The sequence below is a fragment of the Ixodes scapularis genome, unplaced genomic scaffold (genome assembly GCF_016920785.2).
Source record: "Ixodes scapularis isolate PalLabHiFi unplaced genomic scaffold, ASM1692078v2 PGA_scaffold1__304_contigs__length_218370807, whole genome shotgun sequence".
NCBI classification, from domain to species: domain Eukaryota; kingdom Metazoa; phylum Arthropoda; class Arachnida; order Ixodida; family Ixodidae; genus Ixodes; species Ixodes scapularis.
The window spans coordinates 153,726,353-153,740,599 of NW_024609846.1; the positions used below are offsets into that span (position 1 = coordinate 153,726,353).

The window sequence follows — 14,247 nt, forward strand, 5'->3', positions numbered from 1 at the left end:
GCTCCCTCTAAGAGGCGTACGCCCTCTGTCGGCAACACTTCTCATTGCGCGTGCATCGTCTTAAAAGTGGCGGCGTAGATTGCCCACTGCAATTTTGTTATTCTTGTTTTCTTTTGAAAAAGAAGAGGATGAAGCCAGCAGCAGCGGCGACCTGCTTCTACGATCAACCTAGAACTGTTTTCAGTCGGAAATTCTGATCTATTTTCCGTAATTTTTGTCTCCTTCGACGCCTAAGGTCATCCAGACCACGCCGAGACCCAAATATTCTATGGTGGGTGGATGTTTTGCCAGTTTTTCAAGAGACGTTTTGCTCAACCACACCGCGGACGCATTAAGCCTCATACTGTAGGCCTACCTCCCCGGTGGAGGCTCGGCAGACTCGCTCCCGTGCTACCTCGTTTGCTTTGATTAAGATGGCCATGCCAGTTACAGTGGAGGGCAAAGACATTTCCCCAGAAGAATTTCGGTGCGCCGGTTGGCACTCGGCGTTTACCAAGTGTAAATCTTCTCAGAAGTGCCTGCCCGCCGAGCAAGAGCAGACCGCCAACACGCTAAGTGGCAGTAGCAATGGCGGCTCCCGCACTCCCGCCATCCTGAAGAAACACCTTGTAGCTGCCTCAAGAATGAAACACCTTGTAGCTGCCTCAAGAATGCCTCGCCTCCCGAAGGAGCACTTTAGAGACATCGTCCGACTTCGGGGAGGCCTAAACGTTAAAAATGTTAGCCAAGTCAAGATCGCCCAGGCTCTCGTGACGGCGGCAGATCTCTCTTTCACGAATGGCGTGGAAGACATCATCTGCGCCAACGCCATGCAGAACATTTTGGTGGTCAGCACACAATCACAACACAACGCCAAGACTTATGCGGGGGTTGAAGCCATCTCCATTGCTCAGCAATCTACGAGGTCAGCTCCTACCTCGCTGTGCCCAACACGTGCAAGGGGATCATAAGAAACATTGACCTGAAATTAGATCACGTGCAACTTCGAAGTCTCGTCGTACAGCCAAGGAACCCCAAGGCTCTTGAAGCTAGAAGAATCGAGAATTCCACCACAGTCGTCAGTCTCTTTGACGGTCTCAAAGTGCCAAACTACGTCATGTGCGGCCTCAGTATGCTCAGATGCACGCTCTACCAAAGACAAACGGAGGTCTGCTACGCATGTGGCAGGCCTCGGTCACCGAGCCGACGTATGCCCGGCTCCCGAAAACGTGGTCTGTAGGGGCTGCGGAGTAAATTCCCCAAGCGAGCAACATGTTTATTCACCGAAATGTGCCCTCTGCGGGGGGCCTCACCCCACGGCCGACAAGTCCTGTAAGCCGAGATATTAAATGCCTTACATCGTAAGACAGAAAAGAAAAGAGCGACGTGACTACAACCAGGATTTTCCGTCGATAAACGGGCCGGGAGTGGATCCCGGGGACCGGGCATAACAAGGGTGCCCTCGAGAGGGTGATCCAGGGTTTGAGCGCCACGGGCTGCCTCCTGGGGCCGCTGTCGCTCCGGGGGCCCCTCACGCTCCGCGGGCTCGGCGGTTCGCATTCGGAAGCCTGCTGCCAAGGAGACCGGGTGAGCCGATCGCGTTCAAGAATCCCCGAAACAAGTAACGGGTTGTACGCCGCCTGAGCAACACAACACCAGAATCGTACAGTTAGAAAGGGAAAACTCGGCGCTGAAGGGCGCTATTGAACAACTCAGATCAGAGATCGCAGAATTAAGGTCGGCTCGCAAGTCCGATGCTTCGCAGTCTCCGCAGGCCCCGTAACCCGCGAGGAAGGAAACACCCATGCAGGTTCCCGTCGAGGCGCCCTCCGAGGCGCGTACGGCCAAAAAGAGGGCCCTAACTAAGCCCGTTCGCGATGAGGGACTAGAGGAATTTCAGACTGAAATGAGGGTTATGCTCAAATCACTCAGCGAGCGGTTGCGATGCTTAACGCTAAAGTTGATGTCCTTGACGCTAACTTCAACGCGCTGGAGGCCGGGGTGGGCACTTTGGAGGCAAGGAGAGGCGCGGGACGATGGAGTTTTCTGCTCTTTCGAACAGTGAGCCTTCTCCAACCGGAAACCCGGCATCTTTTGGTGCCCAACACCTCCAAGCGCCCCGCAGGGGGCACCTGTGAAAGCAGGTGTTTGGAGAGTGGCGTCTCCACGGACCCCGAGCCATGCGGGTTCGCCCGCCCACGTCTGGCTGTGCGTGGCTTTCCCGTGTCCGGGGAAAATGGCATCCTGGTGGTTGAGCCGAGCCCGGCGTAGGGTTGGACCTTTCGGGGCCCCCCGGGTGAGGCAATACACCACTTCGGCCCCTGCTTCTCGTAGACGGGAGTCCTGGTAAGGCCCGGCGAGGATGATTCAGCCTAGTCGCCTTTTCTTCTACTATCCCCTCCGATCTTTCACTCCCACCTTTGCTTATACTTCTCCTCTCTCTTTTCTCTCCATTCCCCTTTCACCTTCTTGGCGGCAAGGGCCAACCTTGAGTGGAGAAGGACGCTAGTCTAGACCCATTCTTGGGTATAACATCTGGGTAGGTGCTACTTGAGTAACGTGCACAGCAAAGCCATTTTTGTTATGTGCCGTTACCCTATCCTATGTTGCGCTCCATGGTGGGCGGCACTCCGCAGATGTCGAAGATCTCCCATTTTTATATGGGTTCCAAAGCAAAACTTCCTTCTGATCGATCTCTGAAAAGAGTTCGCACCGAAGCCACCGTTCCTCTAAAGACTACAGATAACACTCAAGCCTTCTCAAAGTTTCTAGTAATACACTGCGAATACGAACTACCACTTGGAAAGCTCTCCCCATTCCTTGTGGCAAAAACTTTGGAATCATGTGTTGGAGAACCTTACAAAGCAAAGAAGCTTCACTCTGGAGACCTCCTTGTCGAGGTGGAAACTGAGCAACAAAGTAAAGCGCTCCTTGGACTTACTAGTATAGCTGATCACAAAGTCACAGTAACGCCACACCGATCTCTCAACACCATTCGGGGCGTGATCTCCGAAGATGATCTGTTGGAAAGTACTGAAGAGGAAATCCTTGAAGGACTAAGCAATCAGGGTGTGATTGCAGTGAGGCGTATTACCTTTCGTCGATAAGACCAAGAGAAGCCTTCGAAGCACCTTGTGCTTACATTTAACTCCACGACCCTCCCCCTGACGGTCAAGGCTGGCTATCTCAACTGCAAGGTTCGACCGTTTATCCCCAATCCGAGACATTGCTTTAGCTGCCAGTGTTTCGGACATGGGGCAGCCACTTGCAGGGGACGGACAACCTGCGGAAAATGTTCAAGCAATGATCACCCTACTGACAACTGTGCAAGTGATTTTTCCAAATGCGTGAACTGTTCAGGTGCTCACCCTGCATACTCCCGCTCATGCCCAAAGTTTAAAGAAGAAAAAGAAATACTAACACTGAAAACCAAAGAAAATCTGACCTACTTTGAAGCCCGAAAACGTCTCTCATTCCTACAGAGAGGCACCTACGCCGCTGCGGTCAGCAAGGGGGCTGCACCGACAACGGCTTCCGTGGGGACACAGGTCTGCCTTTTAGACCTTTCTGCCCCGCGCAAACCTCAAGCCCCCAAAACTCACCTGGAATCCCTCAAGAACAGATGGATTCAACTCAAACCGCATCCTCAAGGGCGACGGCCCCGCGCCGTATGCCCGCACGTCCTCGTGAGAAAACTGTGACGACAGAGTCACAGTGCCTTGAGGAGCGCCCTTCATGTTCCTCGCATCGCGAGGTTGAGGCAATGGATGTCTCCAGCAGTCCGCCGGAGCCTCCACCTGCCCCGAAGGGTGGTAAAATCTCGTCAAAAGTTGAGGACCCAAAGAAAAAGACTAAAGCGACAGGTCTAGAAGCTGGCACATAGCAAGTGCTTAGTCGTGGATGCTGTTTCAACTCTCCCAAAAATGTTCATTAACACTTCATACACCTCACAGCATCACTGTCCTTTGTCGCTCACCTGCATTACCTCACTCACTCTTAGGGATCAGTTGGGACAAAGGAATAATGGCGACTCCCTTGCCAGTGGCGTTGGCCCAAAGTCTCGACCCCCTTGGAGGTCAGAGGGGGCAGCTCCACAAGGATCAGCCAGAGGACTATTGGCGACTCCCTCGCCTGGGGCACTACCTCTATTTGTCTTTCCCCGAAGGTTTGGTCGGAACTGCCCTCCTATTGATATCCACACCCATTCATGTCCTCTTTCGTTTTTTTTAAATTAGTTTTTAGATTTTTTCTTAGAACCCTAGTTTGTGAGTGGTGCATTACAGCTTGAGCTGCTTATGCGCTAAGGCTACGAACTCGAGGCCCTGAGTTTCAAACTTGTAACCGACAATGAGTCTTATTCAATGGAACTGCCGAGGTCCCCTACATAATTATGACGATGTTTGCTCCCTCTTGGAGGAATATCGTCCACTGGCAGTATGTCTCCAGGAAACTCACTTGAAGGGAAGTCAGTCAGGTGTCTTTAGGCACTTTCATTTTTTCCGCAATGATAGAGATCACTCGTCTTACTCTTCTGGTGGCGTGGCCATAGTAGTGCAAAAATCAGCTGCATGTGTTGAGGTTCCCGTGCAGACCGCCTTGGAAGCAGTAGCTGTTCGCATTCTGTCAGACCGCCTGATAACCCTTTGTTCACTTTATATTCCTCCAAACTTTCATTTAAGGTGTGAAGATCTTGAGTCACTCATCGCGCAACTCCCCCATCCATTCATTATTCTTGGCGATTTTAATGCACACAATCCTTTATGGGGCAGTACTAGACGCGATACTCGTGGAGCAATTGTCGAACGGTTTATTTTATCTACAAATTTGTGTCTGCTTAACGAAAAGAAACCTACATATTTTAGTGCACCCACAAACTCATTTGCATCAATTGACCTCTCTATAAGTGAACCTATTTTATTTTCACTCTTTTCATGGCAGGTTACAGATAATCCTTTAGGTAGTGACCACATGCCGATTGTTTTAAGACAAAATAACCCAGGTGTGACCCTCTCCAGCCGAACTCCCCGCTAGAAATTTGAGAAGGCAAACTGGTCACAATTCAGTGAATTCTCACTGCTTGCATGCACATCTCTTGACAAGCTTTCAATTGATGAAGTGAACGAATACTTAACGAATTGTATCCTTCAGGCAGCCATAATGGCAATCCCCATGACCTCGGGACGCCTTCCACGCCGTCCCAAGCCTTGGTGGAACGAAGAATGCTCAGAATCACGAAAAAAACAAAACAAAGCATGGAGCGTATTTCGACGGTATCCGACATCAAGCAATCATCTTCACTTTAAGCAAATGAAGGCCCGTGCACGGTACATTCGCCGGCAATCGAAAAGAACAAGTTTCCAAGGGAATGCGACATCAATAAATAGCCACACATCCCCGAAAGAGGTCTGGGACCGAATTAACAAAATCAATGGATGTTATACTGCTTTCACCATCCCCCTGTTATCCTGCAACGGAACCTGTCCAGAAAGTCTAGAGGAACAAGCCGATATTCTCGGGGAACATTTCGAGTTTGTTTCAAATTCCAGGCACTATTCACCATCATTTCTTCGGCTAAAACAACAGAAAGAAGCCAGGACCATAAGAGCACCTGGCGGTGCACGGGAGCCGTACAATAGATTATTCACCCTTATTGAACTAAAGATGGTCCTTCATAACGTCAAACCCTCGGCAACTGGTCCTGATGGTATCCACTACTTCATGTTGAATCATCTCCACCCGTCTACACTTGATTTGGTTTTATACCTTTTCAACAGAATATGGGAGGAGGGACGTTTTCCATCAGCTTGGAGAACGGCTACAATTATCCCTCTACTTAATCCTGGAAAAACCTCGGATGCTGCTACTAGTTACAGGCCAATCGCATTGACGAGCTGCTTGTGTAAAACCCTCGAAAAAATGATTAATAGACGACTGATGCAGCACTTGGAAAAACATTGCATCCTGGATAAATACCAGTGCGGTTTCCGCTCGTCCCGCTCAACGCAGGATCAATTGGTTCGATTGGAGACAACTGTTCGAGAGGCCTTTGTCAATAGACAGTACTAGCCTCTCTGTGTTTTTCGATCTCGAGAAAGCATACGATACTGCCTGGCGGCATGGAATTTTGAGGGACTTGATTGACATTGGTATTCAAGGGCCGCATGTTCCATGCCATTGAGAGCTATTTAGGTAGACGCACCTTCCGAGTAAGGCTGGGGTCTGTACACTCACGATGGTTTGTACAGGAAAACGGTGTTCCACAGGGCGGTGTCCTAAGTGTTACTCTGTTTGCTATAAAAATCAATTCTATCGCGCGTGTCATACCACCATCGGTCCACTATTCGCTATATGTAGATGACCTCCAGATGGCTGTTTCCTCGTGTAACCTTGCAATCTGTGAACGGCGTGTTCGACTGACTATTAATAATGTGACAAGGTGGGCTGACAATAACGGATTTAAGTTCTCCACGGAGAAGACTGTTTGTGTTTGTTTTTCACGAAAACGTGGTGTGATGCCGACGCCTTCGTTGACCATATACAGTGCACCAGTTCAGATAAAAACTGAGTATAAGTTTCTAAGGCTTATATTCGACTCCAAGCTCTCTTTCAGCCAGCATATCAAAACTCTAAAACAAAAATGCCATAAATCCCTTAATATTTTAAGAGTTCTCTCCCACATGACTTGGGGCTCCGATCGATTGTGTCTTCTAAGAATCTATAGGTCGATTGTGCGGTCACGCCTAGATTATGGATGTTTGGTGTATGGATCAGCGAGTGCATCAACACTGAAAATGTTGGATCCAATCCATCATGCAGGGATCAGACTTGCCACTGGTGCATTTCGTACATCCCCTGTGCTGAGCCTCTATGCTGAAGCTAATGAAATGTCTCTAGAGAAAAGGCGAGATCTCCTAGGTCTAATGTATTCCCTTAGGATACGGTCGGTAGTACAACATCCGTGTCGGGAACTAGTCGAGGGAACACGTTTTGAACGAACCTTCCAAAGCAAGCCCGCTGTTAAGCCTCCCTTTTCATTGCGGAACAAGACTGCGGCCGCATCAGCTAACCTTCAGAAAAACCCACCTGTTGCTCAGCTTTTGGGAAGAGTGGCACCATGGGAACATGGTCTGCTCATCACAGACTTGTCACTTACTGAGTACACTAAGAAAAATACCCCACCAGAAGTCTTAAAACAGGAATTCTTTGAGCTACAAAATACATATAAAGACTACACCAGCTTTTATACTGACGGCACAAAAACCGATTCCTGTGTCGGCTGTTCCGTGATTGGACCATCACTTAAATGTGTGCGGAGGATTAATTCCAGTGCAACTATCTTGACTGCCGAGTTATACGGTTTACTATTGGCCACAGACTATATTATCAAAAATAGGCATACATACTCTGTAGTTTACACTGATTCACTAAGTGCTCTGAGAGCACTCAGATCCCTTGAGACAGCGAAAAATCCTTTAATAACTCAGGTACAACATAAAGTGGTTGCTGCGGCTAGGGACAACAAATTGCAGATAGTCTTTTGCTGGGTGCCTAGTCACGTGGATATTCCCGGCAATGAAGCTGCTGATCGTGCCGCTTCCACATGTGCTACAAGGAAGGTTGATCTTCACGACATACCCTACCAAGACTACAAAGCGACTGTAAAGAAAAGTATCAAGTGTAAATGGCAAGAGGAATGGTCCCGCGAAACCAACAACAAACTCCATGTTGTGAAGCCGATGCTACAGGAGTGGGCGAGCGCCCGTCATAGGGACCGTTTTTTCGAGGTAATCCTTGGTCGGTTAAGAATTGGCCACACACATCTAACACATGGGTATTTGCTTCGTCGAGAGGATCCACCTGCATGCGAACACTGCTCAGAACCATTAACAGTAGTTCATATCCTTCTTGAGTGCCCCGCATATCACAGATACCGCCAATTCTACTTTGCCCAGTTTTATTCAGCACAGATGCCTTTACACCTTGCTCTTTTGCTTGGAGATGAACCTTTTATAAATCATACAAATGTTTTTAAATTCCTAGAAAGCACTGGACTTTTACATCGACTTTAAACTTGCTTTGCAATTTTTAAATTTTTCATCCACATTATTTATATACAGATTCATGCACATCCTTTTATTCTATCACTGGCCACTAGAGCCCTCTTTCCTCTCTAGAAACCATTTATGAAATAGTCACAGACTTAGGCTCTCTATAGCCTTAGATGCTTTTGCGCCAATAAAACTCAATCACTCACTCACTCACCTCCAAGTGGCTACACATTGTAACATTTTACAGAATAGGCTAACTGTCATATCCAGTCATGGAGGCCTATCTTAAAGCAGTTGGAATCTGGCAATGGAATTGCTGGGGTTTTCCGCGCAAGAGGGCTGCCCTCCAGCAGTTCATTAGACCCCATCTGGAAAACCCACACGTCATTCTACTTCAGGAAACGGTCAAGTTACCGAGTTACAAATCGCACGTCGTTTACGGTGAAAAAAAGAGGGGCATCTGTACGCTCGTCACCAAAAGATGCACTTTCATTACGCATGATCTTTTTTTAAACTCCCGCAAGGTTGAGCACTCCTTTGTTGAAATCATTCCGAGTGGTTGGCTTAAATGTAGCACCTTTATACTTCACATCTAGAGCTCACCTAAGGATCTAACACAGAGCATTGCACCGCTCTTTAGCAAGGCAGCTGGTAGAGCCGGTTGTTTCCTGCTCATCGTTGCCGGCGACTTCAACGCCCCGCACTGAGCGTGCGGTTACTCGCGAGCAACGCGCAAGGGAGACGATCTGTGGCAGGCGGCGGCTAATCACGACCTCACGCTCGTCACGGACCCGGCGTTCCCGACCAGGATTCGCAACTCATGTTCGAGGGACACCACGCCGGATGGGACCTTTGTAAAGAACGTCGGTGCTGTGTCTCGGCACAACCTGAACGAAGATTTAGACAGTGATCATAACATACACGCCACCTGCATAAACGTGAAGAGCAAACCGCTTAAAGGGATACTGAACCAAGGAATTTGGTGTCCATAATAAGTGGCGCACGTTCTTTCCACGAGCCAGCAGCCGCCGGTGTGCGCGAGCACACGCAACAAAAATGACGTCACAGACCTCCATTCGTGGTTGAGATGACAGTGAAATGTATGGGTTTCGGACCAAAGGAGAATAAAGACAAGTTTTTCCATCTACACACTGGTGCCTGGTGTAAAAAGTAAGCGATGAATTGGTCTAACAAGCACGTAGCTTTCACTTGTAGAGATGAAAAGCCTGTCTTTATTCTCCTTTAGTCCGAAGCCCATGCATTTCACTATCATCTCAACCGCGAATGGAGGTCTGTGACGTCATTTTTTGTTGTGTGTGCTCGCGCACACCGGCGGCTGCTGGCTGGTGGAAAGAACGTGCGCCACTTACAGACTTGTACCGTACGCATTACAAGTAATCAAATTACTTGTAATCGATTACTTTTTGGAGTAATTTTGTAATCAGTTGATTACTTTTATTAGGCAGTAATCACAAGAGTAATCTGATTACTTTTTGAAGTAATAAAATTACTTGTAACCGTTACAATTTGACCACGGGACCCCCCCCCCCCCCCCCCGGCACACGCCTTTTCTTTATGAAATGACAAAAATAAAATTTGCTTTTTTTTTCGAACGGAAAAAAGAAAGTTTTTGCGGAGCTGTAGGAAACGAAGTCAATCTCTTTCTATGTACAGTTTCTGTAAAACGTCCGTTTTTTTTTGTTTTTTTTTCGAGCTGGGACTGGGACTGGGAAGCTCCAGGGAAGCCACAGTGCGTGACAAAGGCCATTCAGGGCGAAGTTTGAGGAAGCAGAATGTAGCTTTGTGAGTCCTTCGTTCAAACTAGCCCCCTCACGCACACACACACTGAAATAAAAAAAAATTTAAAAAAATCCTGCTTAGGGTACCTACTCGCAGCCCGTAGGAGAACCATAACCGAAGAATGCCTAAAGCGGATGCAAAATATAACAAAGGCAGTTGAAATATTTCCCCATTTCCCCCACGTGGTCTTTGTGGCAAGCAATGTTTCGAGTTGAGAAGTGGTCGGGGCGATCTCTTCCGCTAATGTATACTGCACATGGTCCGTTTCAAATCCTGGAGCTGCTGCTCTTTTGTATAACATGCGAGCTCATCCGCATGTGAATAATAAAATGAGCGACGCAAACATTGAGCGACAGCCCTTGCTCAAGTTTAACAAGATCTAGAACCCCCTCCGCTCCCCCCCCCCCCCCCCCCCCACACACACACACTGGCGAACGCCCAAATCATTAAACGTCTTCAAACAAATTCTATGCGTGTGTCCGCATTGTGAAGGTGCAACGACCACGAAGAGGGAGCCAGTTTTTCTTCTTCAATACTTGTGCAAATGTGAAATATAGGTTGGAAGTAGTTCATTGTTATGAGCGCTAAAGATGTGTCTTCACACAATAAAGTAATCGGAAAAGTAACGATTACTTCTTTAAGTAATGTCCAATTACTTTTGCCGTCGAGTAATCAAGTAATCTAATCGAATACTTTTTAGCCGAGAGTAATAGTAATTGTAATCGATTACTTTTTTTTAGTAACGTGTACAAGACTGGCCACTTATTATGGGCACTAAATTCTTTGGTTCAGTATCCCTTTAAGGAATTTATTATCACGGACTGGGATCAGTTGCGCAGGAGCAGAGAGGAGCGGGGACTGATCCAGGACTCGTCTATCGACCTGAAGCGCTGGGCGACGCAGCTCAAAGGAGACGTCAAATCGGCGACAAAGACTTTCCAGACGGACCTAGAGATAGATAGGATGGACAGCCGCCTAGCACACTTTCTGGAGATAAAAAAAGTTGCTTTTCGAAAGGTGGAAGGGGCAGCGACTCAACCGCAGGCTCCGCAAAAAGATTGCGGAGCTCAACCGAACCATCGAAGACCACTGCCAATCCGTCACCAGACAGCAATGGGACGAGGTGTGCAACTCGGTTGATGGTCAAATGTGAGTCGGCGGTAAGTGGAATCTACTCAAGCACCTGCTGAACGAGTCCAACTTTAACTCCAGTCAGAGTTAGGTAATTAGCAGTGCCCTCAACGAGGCCAGGCAGTCCGAGACGAAAGACGCCATCTTGGACGCGCTGACAAACAAATACCTACCTATCCGTACCTCAAGCCCGGCGGATTACTCGTCCTATAAGGGGCCCCCCTGTCTGGAGCTCAACAATCCTTTCACCGTCAACGAGGTCAAAGAAGTTCTCCAAACCCCAATGGTAGATCGGCCTCGGGCCCCGATGGCATCTCCAACAGGGCGCTTCAAAACTTGGAAGACGGCTCCACTGAATTTCTCACTGATGAAATCAACCGCATTTGGGAGCAGGGTTCCGTCCCAGAGTCCTGGAAGATGGCGACGGTCGTCCTGATCCCCAAGTCGGGTTGGCCTCCCGGGCTGGCTAACCTCAGACCCATTTCCCTTACGTCCTGTGTGGGCAAGGTGGAAGAGCAAGTTATACACAACCGCATCTCAAGGCACATCGAGGGGAAGAATATCTCCCCTTACCAGATGATTGGTTTCCGCCCGTCCCTGTCTGCGCAGGACGCAATGAAGTTACTCAAACACGTAATTTTTAACAAGAACACGAGGGATGTGAGGGCTATCCTAGGACTCGATTTAGAAAAAGCCTTCGACAACATCAGCCACGCGCACATCCTGAACTTCATTTCAGAGATCGGACTTGGCGACGCGTTTCATAAGCTTGTCATTTCGTTTCTACGATCCAGGAAAGCCACGCTCATGATTGGCGATCTCGAGTCCGACCCCGTGGAGCTGGGCCTGAAAGGCACGCCGCAGGGTGCGGTAATTTCCCCGGTCTTATTCAATATTGCCATGTGCAAGCTATCTAAACAACTCTCCATATTTACTTGGTGACAGCGCTTTAGTACCACTTAGACGGGTTGTTAATTTTCTTAACAAAACCGGTCATCTACACCAGTTATAAAAAGTTTCTCTAGCCTAGCATGTTTTTCCTGTGTATTAATGAACATTTTGTTTCGCGCATTTTGGCCTCCGTTGCCGCTGCGCCATTAAAACCTTAATCTTACTTAACAACTCTCCACAGTTGAAGGCATCAACCACACTATCTACGCCGACGACATCACCATCTGGTGTGTCGGTGGTAGCGAGGGCGAGGTCGAAACTGCCCTTCAGGAAGCACTTGACCAAACAGAACACTTTCTCACCAACACGGGCCTGGAGCGCTCCTCGAGCAAGTCGGAGCTCCTCCTATGCAGGCCTGTCACGAGGGGGCCCAAAGCAAAGCACTGGATGCCACTGTCCGAAGTAGACATAACGATCCGCACGTGTACCGGTAATCCCATTCCCAGAATGGACGTTCTAAAGGCCGGTTCAGACACTTGCGTTTGAGTGCGTTTGACTGCGTTGCGTCGAGTACGGAAAGTGTGTCACCGGCACATCTGTGCTTCGTATGAAGCGTGGAATCCAATCTAAGGATACATCTTGGCACGCGATATAAGCAGCAGGGATGTCCTGGTTTCTCGCTGCCGCAACGCAGTCAAACGCAGTCAAACGCAACTGTCTGAACCAGGCTTTAGGGTGCTTGGCATGCTGATAGAGTCGAATGGCTGTAACAGTCGAACGATCTGCAAAATCACCACGAAGACTGAGAGCATAATCAAATTAATCACTAGAGTCTCCAACAGGCGGGGAGGTCTCAGAGAAGACAACCTCCTGAGGCTCTTTCACGCCTTCCTCGTGAGCCAAATCACGCACCTGGCGGCCGTGCACTGCTTGCACGGTCACGAGAAGAAGTTGGACACGCTAATTCAAAAAAGCATAGAAAAGGTGCTAAACATTCCCATGCAGGCCACCACCGAGCGGCTTATGCAGCTAGAGGTTCACAAAACCCTGTAAGATATAATCGAGGCAAACGAAACTGCCCAGGTAACTCGGCTGTCGTCTTCGCCGGCCGGAAAGAAGATTTGGGCCGTACTCGGCCTCAACCCCACGTTCGTTGCGGAGCGGCGACATCAGCTCTCTGACACCCAACGGGCCAGCTTTCAGACCTCTCCTTTTCCTCGTAACGTTCATCCACAGCACAATGTCGGCCGGCGCAGGGTCAGGGCCGTCGCGCTTCTCAGACAGGATGGAGACGAACCTCGCTCGGCTTGCTTCATGGATGCCACACAGTATGGCCGCTCGGCCAGGTTCGCTGCCGTTGCCATCAATCACAAGGGTTCGATCTTCAATTCCGCATCTTTCAAAGAATCTACTCCATCGAAGTCCGAGCAGGCGGCCATAGCTCTCGCCCTCCTGGACGATAGTCGATCGCACATTTACACAGAGTCTAGATCGGCGGTTCGGTTTTTTGCTTCTAACTTCATTTCCGACGAAGCCTCTAAAATTCTTGGCAAAGACATCTTATTCACCTTTAACGAAGTCAGCAAGCACTATCAAATGAGCAGGCGGTTTTTCCCGCCATCGCACGGTAAACTCTTCAGGTCTCAGGCAATCACACTCAGAATGTTGCAGACTAGATCATATCCCAGTTTAGTTTTCTTCAGCATTATTGCTCCGGATACCTTAAAGTTTACCTGCCCGGACTGCAGGTTGGTTAGCAGCTTTGATCACATGCTCTGGCGTTGCCCCTTGTTACGGGGGCCCAATAAAGTCACCGAGGAGGAGTGGAGCTCTGCCATCACAAGTTCCGAGCTTCTCCCACAACCCCGGGCTGTCCAGAGAGCCCACGATGCGGCGGTGAGGCTAGGCCTCCCCGTCCCGCCGTGGGAGCGGCCCGCGGTGCTGCTCTAAGGGCGGCGCTTCTCAGGACCTCAATAAAATTATTCGTCTGTCTGTCTGTCTGTCTGTTCTTTTTAGTACGAGGCACGTTCGTTCCTTATTTTCTTTTTCACTGTAAACTTTCACTTTCTGCTTGCACCTCTGTAAATTGCGCCGCGATACGTTCACAAACCGACCCTTGCCGGCCGTCAAAAGTGCTTTAAAAGCGTTAGTTTACATGCTGTTTTAATCTGCGATGCACTTGAACTCAAATTTTTGACACTTGCAACAGCCATTATGGAGCGATTTTGCAACACCTCAAAGAACGCACAGTTTCGAAAGGGGTGGCATTTAAACATTCAATTGATTGTTCAAAAATGCTCATAAATACTTATAAAACATACTGGTATACCTAGTTCTTTTGCAATTGACCAGTACGCTCCTCGACATTACGTGCTTCGAATTACAATTCTGGGTTCCG

General features: G+C 48.8%; 2 pseudogenes; both read left to right on the top strand.

The window, feature by feature from the left end:
* The first annotated feature begins 413 nt into the window (after positions 1 to 413).
* LOC120836031 lies at positions 414 to 4,171 on the top strand (annotated as a pseudogene).
* A 4,128-nt stretch (positions 4,172 to 8,299) lies between these two features.
* On the top strand, positions 8,300 to 13,869 carry LOC115333034 (annotated as a pseudogene).
* Positions 13,870 to 14,247: the final 378 nt, after the last annotated feature.